The following is a 26,634-nucleotide window of genomic DNA, read 5'->3' as shown; positions in this document are numbered from 1 at the left end:
GGACATTCGTAAAAGTGGGAACAGCAAGTGCAAAGGCCCTGAGGCAGGACCGCGCCTGGCAGAAGAGCAAGGAAGCTCTAGTGGCTGGAACCACGTGAGCAAGGGACGGCCAGCAGGTGAGGAGCACCCCCATGGTGGTGGCGGCGGTGTTAGGACACAGAGGATCCCATAAGGCTGTGGATTTTGCCATGTGTGGGGAGGGCCCTCTGCTCAGATAGCGCCCGGGAGGAGGAGCAGGTGTGTGCAGGATCTTTTTCCCCAGACCTCAGAGAGGGTGAGGCATCTGCCCGCAGACACACACCAATGATAGGCACCGACCTGGCCTTTCTCCACAGCCTTGAGATTCAGGGGCCCCAAAACCAATAAAACTTTTCTCCAAGAAAAAATAAAAAATAAAAAATAAATTGTGCGGCCAGCTCCAGAAGATTTCCCAGCTGTTTGGGGAGGGGGGAGGTGGCAGAGGAAGAAGATGGGGGGGGGAGGGAGAGCAATATTTCTATTGTCCTTATCCAAATAAATTGAGATGTATTTGTGAAAGTGTCAAGGAAGCCTCCAGAAGCGAAACTATGAAATCACACAGCTGCTCTGAGGGCCTGTGACAGACAGCTCAGATTAATGTAGCTGTATTTTTATGGTCTGTTAACAACTGATATGGGTTTTAAATATATTATCTTCCATTGTATTGTCTGTCATTTTAAAAACTGCTCATGTCTCCTGTGTTTGCTTTTAAAAGGTTCTTATAGAACATTCTGCTGCTGAGCTCCCAAATCTTTTTTTTTCCCCAGTAGATATATCACTGCAGATCTTCTCTCCCCTCCTCACCCCCCCAAGCTAGGTTTTCCCTGGTACTTTCATGGCTAATTTACCACAGAACCTATTGGAACCCCTTGGGTTTCTCAATTCAGGGAGCAGCTGCAAGAGGCCGGCTCCCGTCTAGTTGGAGGTTTGCGACACGGGCATGTGGAGCGCCTCCAGATGGGACGGATGTGTGGGGTGCGGCGGGCTCCGCTTCCACCGCTGTTGAAAGGAGCCTGACCTTGGAGAGTTCAGAGCCTGTTTACAGGGACTTTAGCAGTCCGCTAAGGCGGGGCTAATGCCACGTAACAAACCACCCCTGCAGTTTGGAGGCTCGGCAGCTCGTACCAGCCAACGCTGGCTTCTTGCTTTCAGGTCTCTGCTCTCTCCACGAATTCATCCACTCCTGCAGCTTCGGAGGTTCCTGCCAAGTCTGATCCCAACCCCGAACTGCTTTCTCTGCTCTAGACCAGGCTAGTGAACACATCTCCCCTCAGACAGGATTCAGACGGGACGGGGAATCTTCATTGCAAACCCACATGTCCTCTTGTTGGCCATGGCCCCATCACCCACCTCAACCCCTTGATCAGAGACCCGGGCATCCACTGCCCCTCCTCCCACCTCCTTGTCCATCACCCATCAGCCTCCACATCCTGCTGATTACCCACCCCCCCATCCCCTCTTCTCCATCCCCACAGCCTCTGACCCGTTCCATGTACCTTAATCTTATATCTGGACAACAGAAACCACCTCCTTCCTGGTCTTGTGGCTTCCATTCTCCCCCGTTACCAATTTCCTCTCCTGACCATAACGAGAGTGATTATTTCTTTTAAGAACATTTAACCTGATTGCATCTCTCTCCTGCTCGAACCCTCTTGTGGATTCTCAACCTAGTCTTCAGTGTTCTCATGTGGAACTCCCATTAAATCTCTTTCTCCCTAAATTTCCCCCTGCCATAATTCCACACTCCACCAGACAGTTTCACTAATTCTGACCTCCCCGCCCGAACGCCTGGCTCTTTTCAACATCAAACCTTTGCGCATGCTGTTCCCTCTGCCTGGAATTCCCTTCTACCTCACAAACTCCTGTGCATCCTGCATGACCCAGCCTCTATTGCCCCTCCTCCAGCAGAGGGCACCCTCGTCCTGCGCCCCACTCTACAACCCCAGGATCTGGGGCTCCCGCAAATACCACGTGAATCCTGCTTTTGCTTGTTGCCTTCCCAATTAGACAATGACCTCCCTGTAGGCAGGGATTGTTGCCTTTTCCTCCTCCGAGCCCTGCCAGCCCCCACCCCAGGAATGCGTGTGGTTGTAATTACACAGAGCAGAGCAGAGGATGCCCTAGTACGGGCCTTAATTACAGAGCCCCGACAATTAGAAACGAGGCCGACAGCCTATAGAAGTGCAAGCAACCACGGAGCCGTATATAACGAGGTCCTAATTGTGCAGAGAAGACAATTAGAAAGGGAGGCTTTGAGTCACCAGCTCCACAGTCTGGACAATTAGACATCGGGCCGTATATAAAGGATGCACTAATCGCTCGGTTTGGACAATTAACAGGGCGCCCGGGAAAGAATAAAGCAAAATGCCACCAAGCAGCCAGGCACAGAGCCAGGTGGTGCAGCCTTGGGGACCGGAGTCTGACTGCGTGGACTCGGATCTTCCTGTGGGACCTCAGACAAGAGGTTGACCCTCTCTGAGCCTCATTCTTCTCATCTGTGAAATGGGGATGTCTGCGACGCCTGCCCCAATGGGTTAACAAGAGGCCAGGGAACAAAGCCCCGCTCACACAGACATTATCGTTACAAACAGCAGCAGGGCGGCCCACCAGGAGGCACTTATTGCCAAGTTCTGGATGGCGCAAGATCCCAATGACCCAGCCCAGGCGCTGTGAGCGTGGACCAGCGTAGAGGGTGAAGAGAAAATTGAATGATGGACACACACAGGCTGGGAGAATCTAACGAGGTGGGAGTTACTCACTACGCACAACACAGAGGCTGGTGGGACACCCCAGCCCAGCCCTTATAATCCACCACGTGAGGATTTGCCCTTAATTATGTTCCCTGGAACTCATGGAGCAGACAGGGAGCGGGGAGCTATTGATGCTGGCCAGTGCAAAGGCCCTGAGGCAGGATCATACCTGGTATGTTTAAAGATCAATGAGGATATATACCCTCAAATAACCGAAAGCAGGAACTCAAACAAATCCTTGTCTATCAAGGGCTGCCACTGGACCCTAAGCGGGAGCTCTCCAGATAAGCAAAGAAGGGTGTTCTGGGCAGAGAAAACTGTGTGTTCAAAGGTCTGGAAGCAGGAACAAAGATGGATACTGAGGGCAATTCAGGAGTGGTGGGACTAAGTCACACAGGGCATCGTGGTCTGGAGGGGAAGGGGTAGGATTGACTCCAGAGGGCAGTGGGAGCCAAAGAAGGTTGTAGAGCAATAGAAGAACTGCGTATGACATCTGGAAGACCCAGTGAGGCCCACTGTGAGCTTCCTTCCTCCATCCTGGGCAGGAATATCTAAGGTCACTTTTGCTTTAATACAGTTTGGAAGGAGCTTAAAGCCACCTCTCCCCGAAAGAGGTGCCCTTATCAGAAGCCCCTGGTCCCTCATCCACATTGTGAAAGCCACATTTATTGAGTGCCTGCTATATACCAGGACCTTTTTTTTTTTTTTTTCAGCTAAAAAGAATCCTCTTTCCCCCTTTGCCCTTGGGAAGCTCAGATCCAAATGTGAGGTCTGATTATGACTGCGTGCGACACCTCCTTGCAGACCGCCAACAACACCTGGCCGTTTACAATCATGATTACTCCTCACATAACCTTCCGAGGTAGGAACTGTCATCAGCCCCGTGTGAGGACTCCTGTCCTACCTGCCCACCGTGTGCGTGCATCTCCCGCGGATTTCCCCTGAAGGTAAGATGCTCAACCACCCAGCAAAGTCCCCAGGATGCGGGACTTTGGTGCTAAGACCAGGATAGCTCTGGACAAAGCAGGAGTTGGTAACCCTATATGAAAGCTTTAAATAAAAAATCTAAAAGATCAAACCACAAGCTGTTCACACCCAGTCGCCCACACGCCCAGGACCTCATAAAGGGCCCATTTAGACATCATGGGAACAGCTGGGCCAAATGCATTTTTTTTTTCCTTGCTGAGCGCTTGTTAAAAAAATCAATAAAAAATAATATCAGTAAAGAAACTCCTAATCTTTGTCCCCAGAAGAGGAGGCAGAACACAGCGGAACCAGCAGGGAGGTGGCACCGGGGCCCGAGGTCTGGCAGTGCATCTGGTTTGCTGTGTGACCTGGGGGCATGCTGGGCATCTCTGGGCCTCCAAGGGCCCCACCGGCTTGGAGGGTTTGGCAGCTGCAGCTGACGATGGTGGTTCTCCAGCAGGTGTTGCTGGGAGAGAGAAGGAGTGCCACGGCCCTGAGGATGAGCTGCTCAAAGCAGTGGGGGTGAGGCTGGAATGTTTGTAACCTCTTCCCCTCCTGGGTCCAGCTCTATCATTGCCCACCAAGACCGGTGCAGTTGCCTCTAACCTGGCCACCTGGCTCCCACCCTTGCTGCCCTCCCCCACACCAGTCTGTTCCCCCCTCCCTGCCCACAGTGGCCACCCTAGTCAGGTCCTGCCCTCCTCTGCCCACAGCCCTCCAGGGCTCCCACCTCCCTTGGAAGAAAAGCCCACGTCTTCCTCCATGGTCCCCAAGGCCCTGCATGACCTGCCCTGACCCCTCCCCGCCCTCCCCTCCTCGCTCTCTCCCACTTGCTCACTCTGCTCCAGCCTCACTGGCCTCCTCACTGTTCCTCCAACACACCAGGCACAGTCCTGCCCCAGGACCTTTGCACGAGCTATTCCCCCTGCTTGCGACACCCTTCCTCCACATGTCCCCCGAGGCTGTCTCCTTCTCATTATTCAGGTCTCAGCTCAGATGTCACCTCCTCCCTGAGAGGCCCTCCCTGACCATCCCGGCCAAGGTTGTATCCCCCAACCCCATCCCTTTTTGCCCGCATCACCTGCTTCAATTCTGCCTAGCACTTATCAGCGTCTGAAATGACCATTTTGTTCATTTGTTTACTTGGATATTCTGTGTCTCTCCAGCTTCCAAGAGCTCCAGGAGGGCGGGGAAATATCATCTCTTCTGTTCACCGCTGGGTTCTCTGACGTCTACAACAGAGCTGGTACACAGTGGTCATCACATGCTTGTTGAATGAATAAGTGAACGCAGGGGACAGAGCGTACGAACACAGATGGGAACATCAGAGAAGTCGTGTGTAATTCCCAAATCTGCCATGTGCTGGCTGTGTGACCTCGGGCCAGTGACTTAACCTCTCTGTGCCTCCACGTCCACACCTGTAAAATGCGAGCGTCTGATGAAATAATCCGCACAACAGACCTTACAAGTGTCCGACAGCTAGTCAGCCCTAACTGACTGAGCTACGGTTACTAGGAAAGACATCGTCCCACTCACACTACGGTCTCAGACACCGCCCCAGATTTCTTTCCTAATGGCTGCCTATGTTTCCATCAGACGCACACCCCGTGGTTTATCTGCTGTGTCCCCAACAACTCCACGGGCACCCGTGTTTGCACACATGTGTCGCTGCTTCTCGGGCTTTGTGATGGAGGGCAGGAGCCACTAAAACTGCGGTTTACCCGGATGTTCCGGGCTGCGCACCAGCCGGGTGAGTCCTCGTCCCCCCTCCCCCTCATCAGTCCTTGATTTTATCCACCTCGCCTCCCAGTTTGCTGCCAGTCTGGACGGGGTGCAAAGCAAGATCTTGTTCTGGTTCGATTTTCCATTTCCTTGACCACAACGACATGCCCCCCAGCCCCCCGCCCTTCTCTTGGTAGAATGGATGTGCCTGGACACACACACACACACACACACACACACACACACACACACGCCCCAGCACTGCCCACCAGCAAGGCCAGCTCAGCTCCGGGGATGAGGGGGGAGGCTGGGGAGAGACCTGGAGTGGGTGTGCGTCTACTGGGGGGCTCTGAGCGGCCGGTGGGGGCCAGCGATCACAGTGTGCTCAGCGCACATCTGGAGCAGCCTCTGGGGGGCTGCCTGTTGGGAGGTCAGAGTCGGGCAGCTCAGCAGCCCCCCGGACACCCTCAGATGGGAGCGCGAGGGAGGAAGAAGAACGGAGACTGGCCAGTGGGGCCTGAAGCCCAACTTTGCTCCTGACGGCCTGGGATCTGGGATGGGCTATGTCCCACCGTGTCCACGCCTGTGAAGGGGGCATTAACAGCCTCCCCTCTCCCAGGATTCACTCTTTCTTTCACTCATCCATGCTACAAGCTTTTATAGAGCACCTGCTGTGTGCAAAGTCCTGTTCTAGGCTTTGCAATTTGCAGCAGTGAGTAAAACAGAGGAAATTACTGTCGAGTTGGTAAAAATCTGATGGGGACACAGGCGATAATCGGTGTGGGAAAAATAACAAATGGTTTTGAAAGAGCAGTGAAGAAAAATGAAGGAGGATGAGAGAGAGAGAGAGAGAGACCAGGAGGGTCTCTGGAGGGGGAGGCACTCCAGGCAGAAGGAACGGCCCATGCAAAGGCCCTGGGGCAGGACCATGACTGGCGTGTTGGAGGAATAGGGAGGAGGCCTGTGTGGCTGTAGCAGAGCAAGCAAGGAGGAGAGAGGAAGAGAGGAGGGCAGGGAGGGGACGGGGACAAGCTGTGTGGTATAATGATTAGGCCTTGAGCACTAGACCATCCAGAGTTCAAGTCCAAAATCAGCTCCTCCATAGCTGGGTAACATGGGGACCCAGACCCAGAAAGGCCCAGGCAGGGGCTTAGCACCCCCATGCCTCAGTTTCCACATTTGCCAAGTGGAGCTGATGCCACTGTATCTACTTCATAGAATGGAAACAGATCCGCTGAGCAGGGAGCCCGATGCGGGACTCGATCCCAGGACCCTGGGATCATGACCTAAGCCGAAGGCAGACGCTTCACTGACTGAGCCACGCAGGCGCCCCTATCTGTGACTTGTTTTTAAAAAACTCTCTTGGTCAGCCAGGCACCAAGAGGGGGACCAGGAGGCCAGAGGAGGCTTGGGTGGTCTCTAGAGAAGTGACTGGGTGTGTCCTGCCCTACATGGCTAGGCTTGGTGGATCCTCAGCATAAACCCGTGCGGTCTTGCAGAGCTTATTCTCATTATACAGGTGAAAAAGCCAAGGTCACTTCTCAGTCGTGACCCAGTTAGTAACGATGGACTTAGGACCATGCCCCCAATGCGCCCCCAACTTTACTCGGGTCTTCTTGTTCCCCTCTTTCTTCTCTTCGTTAAGAACCAGGCTTTACCGATGTTTACGCTGGCTCTGACCACAGATGGAATGCTACTTGCTGCAGAAAATTTAGGAAGAGCTCCACAAACTAGAGAGAGGGATAGAACTTGGCTGTCATTTCTCCCCCAGAGTGCCAGCCTCTAGGTGCGCTCCCTTTCAGTCTGTTTTCAATGTGATTATACACATTGCAATTTATTTAACGGTCACATACTGGTTTTGAAACCGATCCTCTATTGTTAAGCGTTTACATTGTGTTTGGCGTGTTGCTATTATACACCGGGAAATAACACCTTGCAGTTTCATATGTGTCCCCCTCTGAGGATATTTCTGGGGGGAAATGTCCTGGAATGATTTCTTAGAGGCAGACATGATTATAATGACTTGCTTTCTCCTCCTCCTCCTTCTTCTTCATTAATTTAAAACTACTTTATTGGAAACCTTAATATGCACCTCTTAGTATCAAATGAATTTTCACATCCAAAAACAAAACAACAACAACAAAAAATGGGGGAATGGTGACATAGCTCCTTTTAGCATAGTGGGACGGTCCAGCTGAATGAGGCCGTCCTGCTTGCTTTTTGTCCTCGGGAGTACCGTGTTCACTTACAGATGCCTGGTTCTGACAATATTTATGCAGGATATCCTCCTCTGAAAGCTCATCATCTGCGATCTTGATCTGGGCTATCAATTTCACCATCATCCTTGGCCTCCAGCGCTCCTCTCTCCCCGGGGTCAGTTTTTATTTTTATTGAGCTGAAATTCACATAGTAGATGCTGGGTTTGGGATGTATGCTTCTGACTCTGATTCCCCACTCCTCGGACACCCAACCCCAACCCCCACCCCGAGCCCCCTGAGGTCCCCGTGGCTCCTTTTCCCCGTGTTTCCTGCCGGTCTTCTTTCAACGTCCGTGGGCATATGGTCCTCTCTGCACCTGCTTCGTGTTTGCCCTTGCTACAGATTTAATTTGACACATCATCAGAATGAGGGCAAGGGTTTTGGTTTGTCTTGGTCACTGTGGTGTCCCCTGGTGCCTAGAGCAGCCTGGCACACAGGGCTTGGTGGGAAGTCAAGATGTCACCAAAGAGCCCTCCAGGGCCCTCCAGTCTACTCCTCCCCATTACAGTTGGTGAAACAGAGACCTAGCAGGGGGAAATATCTTTCCTAAAGGGACACAGCGAAGTAAGAAGAGAGTCCCTTTTGTCTTTGAAGGGTGGGGGGGGCAACTTGGCTGAGAGATGTCTGACTGGGACTCTGCAATTTGCCATCACGAGGTTTGAATGGTTTGTCAATCCTCGGCTGGTGCTGTTCTGCCGCTGGCTGGTCCTCCAGCCCGAGGATCAAGGATGATAATAGTGTTGGTGGAGCATTTATTGAGCGCCTACTGTGTACCAGGCACTGTGCCTCACATACATTACCCCTTTGAACTCTCACGTCGCTGCATGGTCAACACTGTTCATACGTGTGCATTTCACAGAGCAGGAAAACGGAGTCTCGGCAAGGGGAAGGGATTCATCCAAAGGGGAGAAGAAAGAGAGGGCGAGCAGGCAGGAGACACGGCTCACGCCAAGGCTAACACCCGGGTCTAGCAGAAGGTGCACAAATTCAGGAAGAGCCGCATTCTCTGGGGGTTGACTCCGAGCCAAGCCCGGGACTGAAGGCTCCCAGACATTGGTCCTGATGATCGTCCAAGAGCCCAGGAAGTCCGTTTGACAGATGAGGAAACTGAGTCTTGGTCTAGGGAAGTGATGCGCCCAAGCAGAGAAACAGATCTGAAGAGGGGAGCAGAGGGAGGGGCTCCAGGTGAGAGGCCTGGGGGCCCATCTGGCCAGGAGGGAGGGAGGTTCTCTCACTCACGGTCCACATCACGGAGAGGCGAGGGTGGATGATGATAAATCTCCCCGCATCCAAAATTAATAGGGAGACATTTTATCTCAGCGGCGCGTGGATGCACCTCTTCCTTCTCTCTCCCTCCTCTGGGCCCTGCACAGGATGGGGTGGGGGGATCTGAGAATAGGGAACAGAAGAGGGAGCCCAGATTCACCCAAGTATGGGATGTTCTCACTAGGACGGCAGAGAAAAAAATAGAGTCCCATACTTTGGTGGAGGGAGGGGAAACTGAGGCACAGGGCAGCGGGCACAGACTCACCTCACCTTCCCGGTGCTACCCACAGGGTCCTCCATGTGGTGCCCATTCATTCAGGTCAAGCCCGTGACCTTGGCCAAGCCCCCATCTCCAGACAGAGACCCTGACCCTGGATGAGCCCCATCTCCATTTTTGCACATAGTCACCAATTCAGTTGATCTACTTGTTGGGACAATCACACACACACACACACACACACACACACACACACACACACACCAGTTTACATGGGAAGAGACTGGCCCAGGAAGCTCAGGTGGGTGACATGCCCAAGGTCACTCAGCTAGGGGTGGTTGGCAATCTGGTTGGCTGAGACCAGAGCCTGTAAATTTTCAGCTGCATGTAGCTCTCTCTCTTTCTCTCTCCCTCCTTCCCTCAGAACCATTTAAACGATTACAAAGATGCTATTTTTATCTCAGGGAAAATTCAATTATAGACATTGACCTTTACGTGTTTTTCCCAGGCTCACATGCTGCTGGCCCAGGGTGCAAAAGGCTTCCGTGAATATTCTCTCAGAAGAGAAATTTCCTCAAAGTCGGAAACCTGAGGGGTGAGAGGGGGGTGCAGAGGCCAAGGGTGGAGGTCCAAGTCCATGGAACGGGAGGTACGTCTCAGTCCTCAGTCCTCTGGGAGAGCAGGGGGGGCAGGAATTACCTTCTGCTGCCACATTTGGGGGCTGAGGTCGGGAAAGTCTGGTCTACACTGGTCATGGGCTTACCCACCTGTCTCCAATTGTGTTTTCTCTTTTCCTGGACACATCTCCCAGGGTCTGGAAATAGCGGATGCTTATTCAATGCGTTGGGACTTCCCTTAAGTATTTAATTATTCAACAAATATTAACTGTGTGTCAGACGCTGTCCTAGGTGCTGGGAGGAAATGGTAAACAGAACAGAATGAAAATCTCCGTTTTCAAGAGCTGACGTTGTTCGCTAAAAAGTAAACAAGTAAAACAGACAGCGGGTCAGATGGTGGTGAGGGCTAAGGGGAAAAATCAAGCAGCAAAGGAGGATGAAGATTTGTGGGGAAGGGCTCATCACTGAGATTTAAAACAGAGTAAATCTTAAACAGGGTGGTCAAGGGAGGCCCCAGAGAGAGGGTGGCATTTGAATAGAGACCAAAGGAGGTTGGGGGGCGGGGGAGGAAGGCAGAGGGCACAGCCTGTGTAAAGGTCCTGGGGCAGCACTGTGCCTGGCTTGTTGGAGGAACAGTGAAGAGGTCCATGTGTCTGGAGCAGAGAGATGGAGGGGGAGATGGGGAGGAGGGAGGGCAGGGAGGGCACAGGGCAGGTCCTGCAGCACCTTGGGGACTGCAGGGAGGATTTGGGCTTTTCCCACAGGGAGGTGGGAATCCCTGGACGGCTGTGGGCAGAGGGCAGGATCTGACTGAGGTGCTCACAGGCGCCCTCTGGTGGCCGCTGCGGGGAGGGCCGACTGTCGGCGGCGAGGTCGGGAGTCTGGGACTAGGGTGGATGGGACTGCGTGGGTCCAGGCTGACGGTGTTGGAGCTGCACCAGAGGATGTAGACGAGGGAGGAGGAGGGGCACCTTCTGGATAGATTGTGAAGGCAGAGTCAATGGAATTTTTTAAGGAACTGGTTGTGGGGTGTAGGGAAAGGAAGGGAGCTGAGGACAATGCCAGGGTGTCTGTCCTGGGTACCTGCAAGGGTGGAGTTGCCATCAGCTGAGATGGGGAGGGTGGAGGAGGGGTGGGCTGGGGGGGCGGGGTCAGATTTGAAGTTTGGCTTTGGCTTGTTATTGGGCACCCACATGGAGGTGTCAAGGGGCCCTCTGGACATTAGAGTCTGGAGTTCAGGGAGAGATGCCCTCTGAAGACAAAAATCTAGTGGTCCATGATAGAAGAAGGTATTTGAACCTGTGGGATAGACCGGGGTGGGGCAGGGGGGAAAGGAGATGCCCAAGGGCTGTCCTGTGTTTGGAAACAGCAGTAAGGGGGAGAAGCTGACAGAGAGATTGACGGGGTCCAACAGAGAGGACAGAGGGAAGCCAGGTGAGGTGTAGGCTCCAGGAGGAGGGACTGGCCAGGTGAGACGCTGTTGGGAATGAGTGCAGGACGGGGGCTGAGAAGTGATTGCTGGATTTGGACACTGGGAGGTCACCTTGACAAGGACAGTTTCAGGACAGCAGCAGGAAGGGCTCGCCACAGAGGTTTTAGGGAAGGGCTCTAACTCTCTGATCCTCAGATGCCCCAACTGCGGAGTGAAAGTATCAGTCTGAGGACTTGGTGAGGTCATGTGCTCAGTACGCAGTATGCTTGGTAAGACACACCCAGTGGACTACCATTGGCTATTATCGTTACAGTTAAGACTGCTATCTGTCCATCCACCCATCCATCCACCTACCCATCCAGCCATCCATCCAAATACTTTTCTCCCCATCCACTCATCCATCCATCTATCCACCCATCCATCCCACTACCACTCTGCCCATCCACTCATCCACCTATCCATCCATCCACCCATTCATCCACCCGCCTACCCATCCATTCAACTACCCCTCTCCCCATCCACTCATCCATCTATCCATCTATCCATCCATCCATCCATCCACCTACCCATCCATCCAACACCTCTCTCCCCAACCACTCATCCACCTATCCATCCATCCACCCACCCATCCACCCAACTACCTCTCTACTCATACACTCATCCATCTTTACATCCATCCACCCATCCACCCCTCCCTTTAATGTCTACACATGCTGGGTCCTATGCTCTGCTCATTCTCAGGTCTGTCCTCCTCCCTCCCCTGCTCCCTCTGGTTATTCTCTTGAGATCCTCAAAGTAGTGCTAAAGTTTGCCTCCATGGTTCCCTCCCCTATTAGCCTTGCTCACCATCATCAACCTGAGTTTGTTGAATGGACCAGAGCCAGCCAAGCCATGCCTTCCCACTCCCTGGCTGTGGGCCATGCTCAGGGTTGGGCAGAGCTCCGTCCAACTGAGCCCTTCTATGAAGGATCAGTTCTGGGGTTCAAGTCTTGGGGCCCACAATATTCACATCAGCTGAAAAAAATCCCTTCAGGGGGCTTTTCTGGCCCTGGGGCAAGGTTGGAAAAGCCAACCACCTCTTGCACCACAAACTCTGCTCCCTGCTATTCTCCTTGATCAGAAGACCCCTTAGCACCCGCACCAAACATTTCTTTGTTTGAACTGTGTCTTATTTCTGTGTCTCTCATTCCCTGAAAAGTGGACAGAATTGGACAGTTGGGGGAAGTCGAAACCCTCACAGAAGCATCTCGTCCCAGCTCTGTTCCGCCATGCTGTGTGACCTTCAGACATGTCCCCTCTCTGGGCCTCAGTTTCTTGTCTGTACAATGGGGTCACCATCACCCCCACCTCAAGACTAAACGTGCACCTAAAGCACGTAGCACTTAGTAGTTGCTTAATGTGTGTTATTATCAGATTATTATTATTTAATTAGTAAGTTACAAGTGTTATTTAAAGTATTATATAATTATTATAAAACATTAATAATACTTATTCTTTATATTGCAGCTGTAAGATGTGACCACTACTGACATCGTGGTGTGTGTTCCTCACACGTTTTGCTATGCATGGAAATAGTTTGGGGATCACAAGTGGGGTCATATTTAAAACCACTCTCTCCCAGTGAAATAATTAATCACAGCCACAGTAACTCCCAACAGCCCTAGAAAGGAGACGATTTTATTAGTCCTAATTCACAGAAGAGGAAAGGGGCTCACGGCAAGAAGAAAGTCCGGATGGGAACCCAAATCAAGCTGAGTGTGGAGGCTGAGTGGGCAGGCCAGGCCGGCAGCTGGTGGGAGGGGGAATGGGGTTCCCCCTGGGGCACCCCCGGGCCAGACTCCACCCCAGACCACAACTTCCTCCTGAAGTCATGGCAACCAGCTCCTTCAAGATACTAATTAAGGCAAATAGGAGCTGATTCCCACCCTCAACCCTCCCCCGAGGACAAAATGCCAGGAGAGCCCTCCCTCTCCCCATCCCCTGTGCAGGCAAGGTCTTACAGGAGCGCCTGGGGCCAGAGGGACTCGGTTTCCCCAGGTTGCGTCACTTGCTCTAAGTCTGGGTCCCTGGAGGCTGAGGGTGGGAGCAGGGAGGGAAAGGGGTGAGCTCAGCAGCTCGGAGATTGCATATGCCAACCATGGGCTGGGTGCCAGGCACTAAGCACTCTCCACGCACCATTCATTCAATGTTCAAAAAAATTTAGTCTTGGGGCGCCTGGGTGGCTCAGTCGGTTGGGCGCCTGCCTTCGGCTCGGGTCATGGCCCCAGGGTCCTGGGATTGAGCCCAGCATCGGGCTCCCTGCTCAGCGGGAGGCCTGCTTCTCCCTCTCCCGCTCCCCCTGCTTGTGTTCCCTCTCTTGCTGTCTCTGTCAAAAAATAAATTTAAAAAAAAAAAATTAAAAAAAAAAGAAGCTAAGTCTTCCAATCTTTTCATTTAAAAAACTAAAAAAAAAAAAAAAAAAATTAGTCTTAAGGATTTCTTTGTTTGGATTGTTCAGGATGGACCAGGGTATACAAGTCAAGAACAATGATTTGATGGCACCTGCCTTATGCCAAGGCCTATTTCCAGCACCTGATTGGTGTTAATTCATTATATCCTCATCTGAACAGCCCTCTGAGGTGGGTCTCACCATTCCTGTTTTGTAGGTGAGGCTACCAAGGCACAGAGAGGTTAAGTGACTTCCCCAGAGTCACACAGCGGTTTTTCTGCCTTTCAGACTGCAAAAGAGTTCACAGGGAAAAAAAGAAATCCTCCTCCCCACGCTGGCCCAAGTCACCCAGCCCCCATCCCCAGAGGCAGCCACTGTTATAGATCCCTATGTGCATTCCATGGACCACACACGCACACCTAAGTGCCTATGTTTTTCCCTTCCCTACCTGCTTTCCTCAAGCACGTGCGTGTGTACTCACATGCTGTCCTGTGCTTTCCTCGCTATCATTCAGCGATCCGCCTTTGAGAGAATGTCTTATTGGTACATGATTCTTACTTTTCTACAGCTGCCTACCACTCCTCTGAGAGACCAAACCACGTTTTTTTCTTTTATTGTGGTAAAATACACATAGTATAAAATTCACCATCGTAACCATTTCTAAGCGCACAGCTCCGCGGCATGAAGCACACTCACCCTGTCCTGCAGCCACCCCCACCCTCCGTCTCCAGAACTTTCCAGCTCCCCACACGGAGTCTGTCCCCATGAAGCACAGATTCCCCACCCCCTGCCCCAGCCCTTGCTCCCACCCTCTCCTCTCTGTCTCTGTGGACGGGACTCCTCTGGGGACCTCCTGGGAGTGGGGTCCTGCAGGATGTGTCCTTTCGGGTCTGGCTCCTCTCACTGAGCACAGTGTCGTCGGGGTCCCTCCGCATCGTGGCAGGTGTCAGGATTCCTTCCTTTTTAAGGATGACTAATATTCCTGTGCGTGGACGGACCACATTGTGTTTATCCAGGCATCTGTCAGTGGACATTTGGGCTGTTTCCACCTTTTGGCTACTGTGGATCCTGCTGGTGGGAATATGCGTGTACAGGGTTTTGTTGGAACACCTGTTTGCAGTTCTTTGGGGTATTAAAGCCGACTGCTGGAACCAGTCCCTCGGGATGGACATTTAGGTTGTTTGCATTTTCGTTCTGTCACCGCAGACAGCACTGCTGGATACAGCCTTCCCAGCTCTGGGCCGCAGGCAAGACGTTCCCTCTCTCAGCTCATCACTTTCCCCACCTGGAACGTGGGGCTCACAACACTTCCCACCCTATAGGACGGTGGGAGAATTAAATGTGGAGACCGGAATAAAAGGCTTGGAACAGGGCCTGGTATACAGTAAGTGCTTAATTAATGTTCGCCCTCCGGGGACGTTCGGATGAGCATCGCCCTTCCACCCAGATCCAAAGCAACTGTCCCCTGGCTGACAGCATGTGGGGAGTCGGGGAGGGAAAAACATGCAGGGGGGGTGCGGGTTGGTAGTTCAGGGGGTGGGGGGGAGGGGCAGCCTAGGCACCAGCATGCTCGAGGGACCAGGCCCGTGTGCTCCCATGTGTGCCCTCTGACGAGCGGGCAAGGCGTGCGCCCACACATAGAGTCCCTGGACATCATGGGATCCACCTGTCTCTGCTCACAGGCAGGAGCAAGGACACACTTGTGGGACACAGATGCCCTGTGCCTCCTTACTCAGACCCAGCTCCTCAGCCCCAGAGAGACGGAGCTCGGAGAGGCGGCCAGAGGGGCCCGGCAGGATGAAGCTGGGCCGCCCAGTTGGTCTGCTTGTTCATTTATCCTTTCATGTGCTGGGCACCTACTGTTTGCCAGGCGCTTCTCTAGGTGCTGGGACGCAGCACGGAACAAGGTGGCCAATTGTGGGCTCAGCGTCGGGTGGCTCATACCCTCCCCCTCTTGACAAATCAACAAACTAAGGTTCAAAGGAAGGCAGGGGCTTGCCCACGGCGACACAGCTCTTGCGAGAGAGATGGACATTGAACAGGTAAATAATTCCTGGCAAATGCAGGGATTTTTACCAGATGGGGGTTGGAGGTAAGAAGGAAATGAACAGGGACAGAGAATAATTGGGCATGTTCTCAGGGCAATCAAGGAAGGCTTCTCAGTGGAAGTGACATTTAGGCGGCGGGTTCAGTGATAAGGAGAAGCTGGGAGCTCATCCAAGACTTTGGGAAACTGTGTCAGCCTGACACAGCGCATGCAAAGGTCCTGGGGCAGGACCATGCCTGGTGTGTTGCAGGAGCAGTGAGGAGGCCTGGGTAGCTGGAACAGAGTGAGAGAGGGGGAGAGAGGTAGGAGGTGAGGGCAGGGAAGGGATGGGGCAGGTCCTGCAGGGCCGTGTGGGTGGGCAGGGAGGAATGCAGACTTTATGGAGAGAGCATTGGAGACCTATGAAAGAGTTTGGTTCAAGAGAGACTTGATCTTCTGAGTCAAGTTTTAAAGAAACCCTGGCTGCCATGCATAAAACAGGCTGACAAGGGCAATTCATTCATTCATTCATTCATTCATTCATTCACTCACTCACCCATTCATTCTGCAGTCATTCACTGAAGGAGCCTTGCCTGTAGCCCCTCTCTACAGATGAGGAAACAATCCGAGAGAGCTAGAACCCCAGATCTAAAGTCACGTGGCATGGGGTGGCACCGCCAGGATTTGAACCCAAGCCTGGAAGGCAGACCTGAGTTCTAAGGGCTTCCCTCAGCCCCAGGTCTGCATCTGAATCATGGGGACCCCCAGGGAAGCAACTCCTTAAGGTGACGGGAACGTCACTGAAGAGGTACACGTGAGCGGAGAGCACAATGGGCAGTAGGAGCTTCGATGGCAGCCACACAGGAAGTGGTAGGAGCCCCAGGCAAGGGCATCAATGGGGCTTCCTTGGAGAGGTGACATCAGGGCTGAGACCTGAAGGTTGAAGAGCCAGTCAGGTGAGAGGGGGAAGGAAGAGCATTGGAGTAGAAGGAACAGCATGTGCAAAGGTCTGGAGGTGAGACCAAAGATGGCCCGTGTGTGGGGTGCTCAGCACAGAAAGAGGGCCAGACAGGGTGGGGCAGTGGAATGAGGAAGAAGAGGATGGCTCAGGGACTGGGGGCGCCTCCCAGGCAGTGTGAAATCTTGGATTTAGCCTGGGGACAAGAGAAGCCACAGATGGAACTAGGCAGCCCAGGGACAGAGTAGGCTTTGTGTTTTGAACTGTTCCCTCTGGCTGCTGAGTGGAGGATGGGGTGTCGAGATGGGAGGCAGGAGTGGGAGTCGAGGGCCCAGGCAGGGCCTGGGGAAGCTGGGAGAGGCCACCTCTGCCTTCTGGTCCCCAGATTGCTTCACCTCTGTACCATCCTCCACATGCATTGCTTTCCAAAGTCACCCCTGGGTTGGACACCAACAAGATGCTTTTGAGGGGTCCCCCTCCTCGCAATCCCCCAAGATCCCTGCAGTCCATGCCAAGTAACAGAAGAGGCAAAGTGGTCCCGGCCACTTGCAGACATAAACATTGATGATGGCACAGCAGGCTAAGAGCTGGGGGGCGGTCAGGCAGAGGGACAGTCCCACTCAGGTTGGCAAGGAGCACCCTCCCTGGCAGGCCCAGGTTGAGGGAAGCAAGTGGAGGCCAGGTGTGAGACCCCCCCCACACACACACACAGTGGAGTCCAAGGCCCATCTGTCCCTGTGCCTACTTTGTTCCATGTACGCCGCCACCAGGTGGGGGCATGATGGTAGATGGTGGACGCCAAGGCTCTGGCAGTTCTGGAGACAGAACCCAGGTGCAAGATGCAGCCGAGGGGATCTGCCAGGTCTGGAGGGCAGAGTTGGAACTAACCCTGGAGCTGGGTCTGGAGATAAAACTGATTTGGTCTCAGACCCTGGGGTACACCAAGGGGGTCTGGGGAGGCCGACATCAACCATGGCTGAGCCCTATTGCATGCCGGGCAGGTCACACATACCACTTCAAACAGTCCACAGAATAACTCCTCGAGGGCAAGATTTCTGTTCCTTCTTTGCAGAGGAGGGAATGAAGCTCTGTGGCAGGGAGCAACTTAACTAAAGTCAACACAAGGAAGAAGCAGTCCAGCCAACATTTGAACCCTGCTCTGAGTCCAGGATCTGTCCTGCTGTGATTGCCAGAAGGGTGTGGAGGATTTTCTGTGGGCAGAAGCACCCTTTCACTCTGGGATGGCACACACATAACATACAGACCAAGACAGTCTGTTCAGCTGCCCATGACAGGCATCACTAATCAACAACAGAACTCTTTCCTCAGGAAGCAGGATCCAGGCGTCACTAATAGACTGCAGCATCTCTTTTCACCGCAGAACTGGGACACAGGCTCAGAATCTTTCTCAACATAGCCCCCAAGCAGCAACTTCCCATCAATGAGCAGGTGTGCAGTTGGAGTTGTGGGGTAAACACAGGCTGACTTCTCTTTTCAGGAAACACTGCTCCTTCATCTTCCAGAATGATATTTTTAAGCCACAAATGTAATCCTTTCCCTGTTAAAAATCCCTTCAGTTTCTTTTCATTACCCCAAGGATGAAATCATGAAATCCAAACTCCCGCCCTACCTTTGCCCTTGCTGCTCGTTCTGCCCACCACGGCGTCTCTTAGCTCTTCAGGGAGATCTTCTGCCTCCAACCACACCCTGGCTAAAGTCTCCCCAACACCTCCCACTCCATTGTGTTACCACGCTTTTATTTCTTTGGAACAATTGTTGCGATCTACAATTATCATCTTTGTTCTTCAGTTTGCTTGTCCCTCCCACAAGGCAGGGTGTGGTCTGCAGGGTCTGGAACATGCAATCGGTGCTTTGGGGTCCTCTCTCCAACCCCCCAGAGCAAATAATCTGGTTGGCTCAGCCTGTGCCCCCGTTCAATCTGCTAAGACAGGAGGGTGGGGTCACACTGCGAACGAGGCCGGGGGCACTGTGTTAGTGGGGCAAAGGGCCAGGGGCAATTCTTAGGAAAAGCCCATGGGCTGGGCAGCCACCCCAGAAAAGGTATTATAAAAGCAACAACAAAAAATAAGTAGAGCGAATAATAATACCCAGTAATGATAGCTAATATTAAAATTTCAATATTAAGTATTATCCATACGTGGCAGGTGGGAAAACTGAGGCACAGGGAGGAATGCAATGTGCCCAGGCTTACACAGTAAGTACCCGGGTTTTCACTCGAAACCTCCCTCCCCAGGAGGATAAACATCCGCACACGACCAGACCGAGAGAAGACCGCACGCATGATTGACAACAGGACACGAGAATTCCTTCTTCTGGGGGCTGTGGCCCTGCCCTTCCTATCTTCCTCCCAAGGACGATTCTCTCCCCACAGCGTCTCACATCCTCTGTGACCTTCATTCAGTCTTGGCATGGCTCCGTGAACATGAACACGTAGGGCTTTAACTCCGGAGCAATTATGTTCTCTTTGTGGTTGCCCTGCCCCAGCCTCTCTCCAGGGCCTGGCACCCACAGCTGTGGGTGAAGTTTGCGTGTCGAGGACAGGAAGTGTCTATCTTTATATTCTGGCATTAACTGAGCCTCAGTCTCATTGAAATGGCATTTTCTTTCTCCTCCTAATAAACAAGAATGTATTTTTTTTTTTTTAGCTCTTCCGCCATCACTTGATTCTCAAGTCTGAATTGTCTGAAGGCTTAAAACACTTCTGACCTCATCAACACATTTTAACATTTTCCTCTCCTGAATGAGAAAAGCAGAAAAAGAGGGGTGGGGGTGGAAAGTGAAAACATTTTGATTGTATTAACAGGAGTATAGAGTGTAAAAATAGGGAGGTGATTGTGCCACATTCTCTGCTTGGAACCTCACCAGGAGGAGTGTATTTAATTCAGAAAACTGATAAACTGGAGCATAGGGAAGAAGCAGGAGGAATTGGGTATATAACATGTGTCATTCATTTCTTCATTCACAAGCATTTATTGAGCACTTAATGTGTGTGAGGTGCAATCCAAGGTGCTGGGGATACAAGTGCGAACAAGCAGATAAAAAGCCTTGCCCTTGTGGCACAGAGAATGTGTGTGAAGACAGATGTTATGCAGTTAATTACACAATTAACTATCACAGTTAATGATTTAAACACAAACTGTTGCAGGAGGCAGGAAGCCGGGAGGAGGATGCCATCCGACTTCTTAGCTACCAGATAAAGCGGGGGAAAGCCAAGTGCCTGGGAAGAGCATTCCTAGCAGAGGGAACAGTACAGGCAAAGGCCGTGAGCCAGGAAGGAGCTCACTGTGGAGAAGGAGAAGACAGAGCAGGGAGAGGTTGGCTGAGCCTTATGGGTCCTGGGGATGGAGAGTCACCCCGCGGAGCCCTGGGATGCTCCTGAGAAGGGTCAGGTTTGGAGAATACGAGGAATAATCAATGGACCAACACTTGAATGGGAAAGCACTCATTTAACAAACATTGACTGAGCATCTGCTGTGTGAGCTGGGTGCAAGGCCACAGGGGCAACCAAGACAGGGAATATTGCCTTTATTTATTTATTTATTTTTAAAGATTTTATTTATTTATTTGACAGAGACACAGCAAGAGAGGGAACACAAGCAGGGGGAATGGGAGAGGGAGAAGCAGGCTTCCTGCTGAGCAGGGAGCCCGATGCGGGGCTTGATCCCAGGACCCTGGGACCATGACCTGAGCTGAAGGCAGACGCTTAACGACTGAGCCACCCAGGCGCCCCTGCCCTCTTTTTAATAGATGGGGAAATCGAGGCTCAGAGACATTGCATGACTTGCCTGGGGCCATGGAGCTGCCAAGTGGCAGGTGTGTGACTCCAAAACCTGGGATTCGTCTGTTCTCCAATTCTGCTCCTTAGAAAAAAATCTGAAGGGCTGCCTGGAGGAGGAGAGAAAGGGGGAGGGAGAAGGGGAGAGGGAAAGAAGAGTTGGGGGAGGAGGGAGACTTTCTGATCACCCTCTAGGCAGCAGGACCAGGGCTGGGGAGAAGATGTAGACCAGCCAGATTAAAGGAAAATAGCTCTTAGCAATGCCCCAAACAAAGGTGGCTCTCCCAGATGGGGAGTGAAGGTTCCATTACTGGAAGTGTGCAAGGCCAGCCTATGTCAGAGAGGGATTTCTGCTCTGGGAAATCCACTGTCCTCCAAGGCCCCCTCGACTCTCTGGGAGCCTGCGATGGGAGGGCAGAGGGCGCCCAACCCAAGACCCCAAGGCAACCTTGGCTTAGCTCTACTCAGTGTCACCAAGACAGTTTCCAATTCCAGCTCTGCTGTGTGGGCCTGGGCTGGTCCTCAACTTGTCCGTGCCTCACCTGTAAAATGGGGTCATAACAGTCCAGACCTCCCAGGGCGGCAGGGGCCCCCGGGAAGCACGAGGACCGTGTCTGGAACAGACAGTGCACTCAGGAAACATAACTTCTGGTGAGATCTCTAACTCTGGCCATCAGTGGGACTATCGTTGTCACTGGGGTCTTGGCGGGGCCTGGCACACGCTGGGAGTGCCTGGCAGCATCTGACAGGCCACTAGGAGCAATGGCATCCGTCTCTCCAGCTCAGCGCTCTGGGGACTCCTGCTCAAATTCCCGGGATGGAGTGGGCGCCCCTTCACTGAGTCATGGGGCCCAGAGTGGGGGGCTCACATGCCTCAACCTTGTCTCCTAGCACCTGGGCCTCTGTCATCACCCACCTGGATCAGCTCCCGCTCTCCCTCCTCCACCCCATGGTCATCCCCTCAGCAGCCAGAGGGCACCTGTGAACACCTGAATCAGGAGCCGCCCTCCTCTGCCTCTGCCCTCAGCCCTCCTGGGCTCCCTCCTCTCCGGGGTAAAAGCATGAGGTGAAAGCCCACAAGGCCCTGTGTGACTCTCCCTGTTCCCTCCCTGCCCTCCCCTCGTCTTTCTCTCCCCCCTCTCACTTTGCTACAGCCAGAGGGGCCTCCTCCTCCAACATGCTAGGCCCTGCCCTGCCCCAGGACCTTTGCACGGCTGTGCCCACTGCCTGGGATGCTCTTCACCCACTGCCTTTGGGCCTTTGTTCACATGTCATGGTGAGGCCTTCCCTAACCACCTTATTTGTTTATTTATTTAAAATTTTATTTATTTATTTGACAGAGACACAGCGAGAGAGGGAACACAAGCAGGGGGAATGGGAGAGGGAGAAGCAGGCTTCCCGCTGAGCAGGGAGCTCAACTCAGGGCTTGATCCCAGGACCCTGGGATCATGACCTGAGCCGAAGGCAGACGCTTAATGACTGAGCCACCCAGGTGCCCCATAACCACCCTATTTAAAAGCATACCCCCAGCCCTTCCCCTTTCCTGCTTCATTTTCTGCCCTACCGCTTCCCACCATAGATTTGTCTGATTTCATGTCTGTCTCTCCTATTAACAAGTCAGCCAGGGATTGTTGCCTATTTTGTTCCCTGCTGTGTCCCCAGGGCCTGGCACACAGTAGGTGCCCAATAAGTATCTGTTAGATGCATGGATGAAACAAGGAAGGAGCGAAGTCAGACCTGGGGCCGGAAGCCCAGCCCCGCCTCCCCCAAGCCATATGAATGTCAGTGCCCCCTTTCCCCTCTGAGCCTCGGTTTGCTCTGCTGTAAACAGGACAGAAATCATCGGTCCTCCAGCCAGGTGCTCATCAGATGGAAGTTTCTATTGTTTTGGGTCCGTGACCTTCCCCCTTCCCTGGGCCACCTGCTCCCAGCTCATGAACGTCCCAATATTTCAGGTTTTCTTTCCTGTTCCAAGAAAAGTCATGACAATATTGGGGGATGAGGATAGTGACCATAGGCTGGGGGGCCCATGTGCAGCGTCTCGGAGCTGGATAACTGGGACGCCAGGCGAGCGGATTTATTTAGCACTTCCCGTTTTATCTTGCGCAACATCTCCGCTGCCAGGACGATCCCACTCGCAGCCGCGTGGTCGGGTGGGAAGCTTGAGAGGGTGGCAGGGAGAGCAGAGAGCGACGCTCCCGCGAGACATCCACCAGTGCCCAGGTGCCCAGAGGTGAGGTGTAAGAAAACAACACCACCACAGTCTATCAAGTAACTTACTATGTGCCAAGTGCCTCAACTTTCGGAAGGACACAGCTCGCACCCGAATTACAGACTAAGGACAACTTTGTAAGCTTCGGGGGGAAAAACACACTTCTAAATGCCTATACCTCTCCCATGAACTTAACATGGGGAAAAGGGTTGTCACCCTGACCCACCCCACAACAGTAAGGGTGATCTTACTGGCCTCATCCTGCCCACATGCCCCGGCTCAGAGCCTTCTCTCTCCGGCCAGAACAAACCCTTTCCCCTTCATCTACCTGTCCAGGGCTAGCTTCCACCCCACTGCAGCTGGCCCAAAGCCAATTCCCAAGATGCACCTGGGCATGGTATGCAAATAAAGGGAGTTAACCCTTTCGCACAAAGGGGAGGTCCCACACACTCAGCAGGTGTTCAGCTACCCCCATGGTGGGCTTGGCTCTATGGGATGGGTTGATGAGCCCCCCCCCGCCCGTGACCCCATCCCCAGCCAGCTTTCATAGAGACTTCCATAAGTAAGTCATAAGTAGGACGAAGGGCCAGGACTGGAAGGCTCAGGAGGGCAAGGCTGGCAGCCAGCAGATGCGGGGAAAACCTCCGGAGGCAGGACTGGCAGGGAAGAAAAGGTTCTGGCTTCTTGCAGTCAGGCTGGTCTTTGTTCCAATCTTGTCCCTGAGCCCGTGATGTCACCTCCTGGAGCCTCAGTTTCCTCATCTGTAAAACGGGTCTCAGGAAGGTCCATCCTGCCTGGGCATCACCAAGTTTCGACAAGATAATTCAAGCTGTATTTGGACTTCAGCGCCCCTCAAACAGCAGTCTCTGGCTAGTGCTTGACCACTGGTTACTTAGTATTTTCCTTAAGTCTGCTTGCTTCGGGGTAGGTAAACTTACCTCTCCAACCAAGTGAAGGGATACACAAAGGCAAATAAAAATAACAAGTTAAAGGAGTCAAGCTGAAGTTTATAGAGACAAAAAATGCGGTCCCAGCCGTGAACTTAACAAATGTTCATGAGTGAAATTATCAGATTGGAGCAGCTGCCTGGGTTCCTGCAGAGACTGCAGGCCAGGCCGGTACTCTCCTTCTTGGGAGAAGTGTTGAGCAAATATTAGCAGGCAGGCATTCAGGACCCACCTAGCACCCGCCTAAGACATTCTCCTGGAAAGAAAATACAGGGGAATAGCTCTGGCAGTCAGTGCTTCTGTGGTTTTCCATGCTCTGTGTGAAGCACCTAAATCACCCCATGTCTTCCCAGAGGTCCAGGTGCCAAGCGTGGGGCCTGTGATAAAAGTGGGGGGAGACCCCTGGCTTGGTGTCTGGACGGCGAGGTTGGGTGTGTCCCTTGGACCCTGGATGCGACACCTAGGGCAGCCCCCCACCACACCCCGACCTGTGGAAAATCCAGGACTCTGTCCCTGAGAACAGGTAAGACAGGACGTCTGTCTGCTCCGGCACCTGGTAGGACATGACCGAGGCCAGTGTTGAGGACTGTCATTGGGTCCCCAGGGAGGTGGTGCCATAAAGGCCCTTGATCTCTCCATGTGCCTGGCAGGTATGGGGTCCCCCAGCCTACCCCAAAGCCCCAAAGCCTGGATCTCTGGGTGCTGATGATTTAATGGTCCGGGGTCCGGCGTCTCCAGTAGGATCTCAGGGATGCCAAGCCCCTTAATTATCCAGGAGCAGCGAAGCGCTGGATGAGTTTAAGCTGAGTCACCTTCTGGGCAAGTTTCCATTACAGGTTGAATTGTGCCCCCCTAAAAGAGATACACTGGAGTCCTAACCCCCCCACCCCAGGGCCTCAGAATGTGATCTTATTGGGAAGTCGGTTCTTTTCCGCAAGTCATTAAGTTAAAATGCAGTTGTGCACATGAGCCTTAATCTAATATGACTGGTGTTCTCATGAAAAGGGGGAATCTGGACACAGGGAAGAAGATGGTGTGAGCGATCCAGGGAGGAGAAGGCGGCCGTCTAAAAGTCCAGGAGAGGGGCCTGGGACAGACTCTCCCTCGTGGGCTCAGAAGGAGCCAGCCCTGCCCACAGGGCTCTGACTTAGGGCTTCCAGCCACCAGGGCTGGAGACAACACATTTTCATTGTTTAGCAGCCCCAGGAAACAAATAGAGCTTCCCAGTGCTGGGTGACGTGCAGGGTCCGGACCCTGAGTCCTGGGCTCCACCCTGCAAATGCCTGCTGATCTTCCTGCTCCAAAGATTTAGGGCTGCCTCAGTTTCTTCTCTCACTAACTGTCCATAAGAGCTTACATGGAGAATGGTGGGGTCTGACGGAGAATTAGGGAAAGCAGCTCACAAGGATGATGCGAGTCGGAATGTGGAGGCTAGCATTGTTCACAGGCACCAAAAATCAGAAGCAACAGTCATGCCCAACCACGGGGAGCACCCTGGACACACACAGCATGGGGTGCTTCTTCGCCTTTCAATATGCTCCTTTAAAAACACTTGATTTTGAAATGATTTTGGATTCAGAAGGAGTTGCAAAACATAGTACAGAGGCTCCTGCACCCTGTACCCAGCTTCCCCCGATGGTCACATCTTCCAAAATCGGAGAACATCATCAACATCAGGAAATTGGTGTTCCACAATCCACCAACCTCTTTCGGACTTTTGAGGTTTACATGTGTGCATGCGTGTGTGTGTGTCATTCTTTACCATTTCATCACACAATCAGCTTTATGCGACCATTACCGCCACAGAGATGCACAACTATTCTGTCACCACAGAGACAGAAGGATGCCATTTTAAGAAAGAATTGTTTGAAAGACCCATCAATTCTACTCCTCGTTTCATGTGGATGGGGGTGCTGACCTGGGTTTATAAACATGCAAATATTTGCTTTTGCTCATGTTAAAATAATGGAAAAATAAGCGGAAAACTTCGATAAAATGTAGAACATGGTCATCAAAGCTCTCCACTTGCACCTGTCACTAACAAATTATCCTGGAGATCCTTCCCCATGGGTCCATGCTCCCAATCCTTTTTCATAGCTGTATACTACTCCACCATGGGGTTGTACCTGGTTAATTCAAACTTGTTCCCTCTTCTGGGATATTTAGATTCAATTATTTATTTACACTTCCCAAAATAATTCCCCGTGTCACAGCTCTGGTGACCCTCACTAAAAGACTGAGTGAGATCGCTTCAATTATACCTAATTTCAAGGCAAAGAAACTGGGGCTAAAGAGGGACATATGTGTGGTTTGTTCATGGTCATATGACGCAGAAGTGGCATAGCCAAGAATTTTTATGACAGTTTTATTGAGCTATAATTTACCCACCAAACAATTCACCCATTTGAAGTGTATTAATTCAATCATTTTCAGTATATTAACAAACCATCATCACCAACCACCACAATCTAATTTTAGAATATTTTCATCACCCCAAAAGAATTCATTGTCCAATCCAAGATCATAGAGATCAATGCCTATGTTTTCACCCAAGAGTTTTAGCTCTTACGTTTAGGTCTATGATCCATTCTGAGTGAATTTTTTTATATATGGTGTGAGGTAGGGGTCCAAATTCATTCTTTTGTGTGTGAATATGCAGCTTTCCCAGGACCACTTGCTGAAAAGACCATTCTTTCCCTCACTAAATTGACAACCTGGTTGAAAATCAATTGACCCTGGGGCGCTTTGGTGATTCAGTGGTTAAATGACTGATTTTTGATTTTGGCTCGGGTCATGATCTCAGGGTGAGGCTCCCAGCTCAGCAGGGACTCTTCTTGGGATTCTCTCTCCCTCTCCCTCTGCCCTTCCCCCCTCATTCCCCCTCAAATAAATAAATAAATAAACCTTTAAAAAACAAAGAAAAAGAAAGTCAGTTGACCCTACATGTTTATTTTGAGCTCTCAATTCTATTCCATTGATCTGCATGTCTATTCCTATGCTGAGATCACAGTGTCTTGATGA

The sequence above is a fragment of the Phoca vitulina genome, unplaced genomic scaffold (assembly GCF_004348235.1).
Source record: "Phoca vitulina isolate PV1807 unplaced genomic scaffold, GSC_HSeal_1.0 scaffold81, whole genome shotgun sequence".
Taxonomy (NCBI): Eukaryota; Metazoa; Chordata; class Mammalia; order Carnivora; family Phocidae; genus Phoca; species Phoca vitulina.
Note: the sequence above shows the minus strand (reverse complement) of the source record.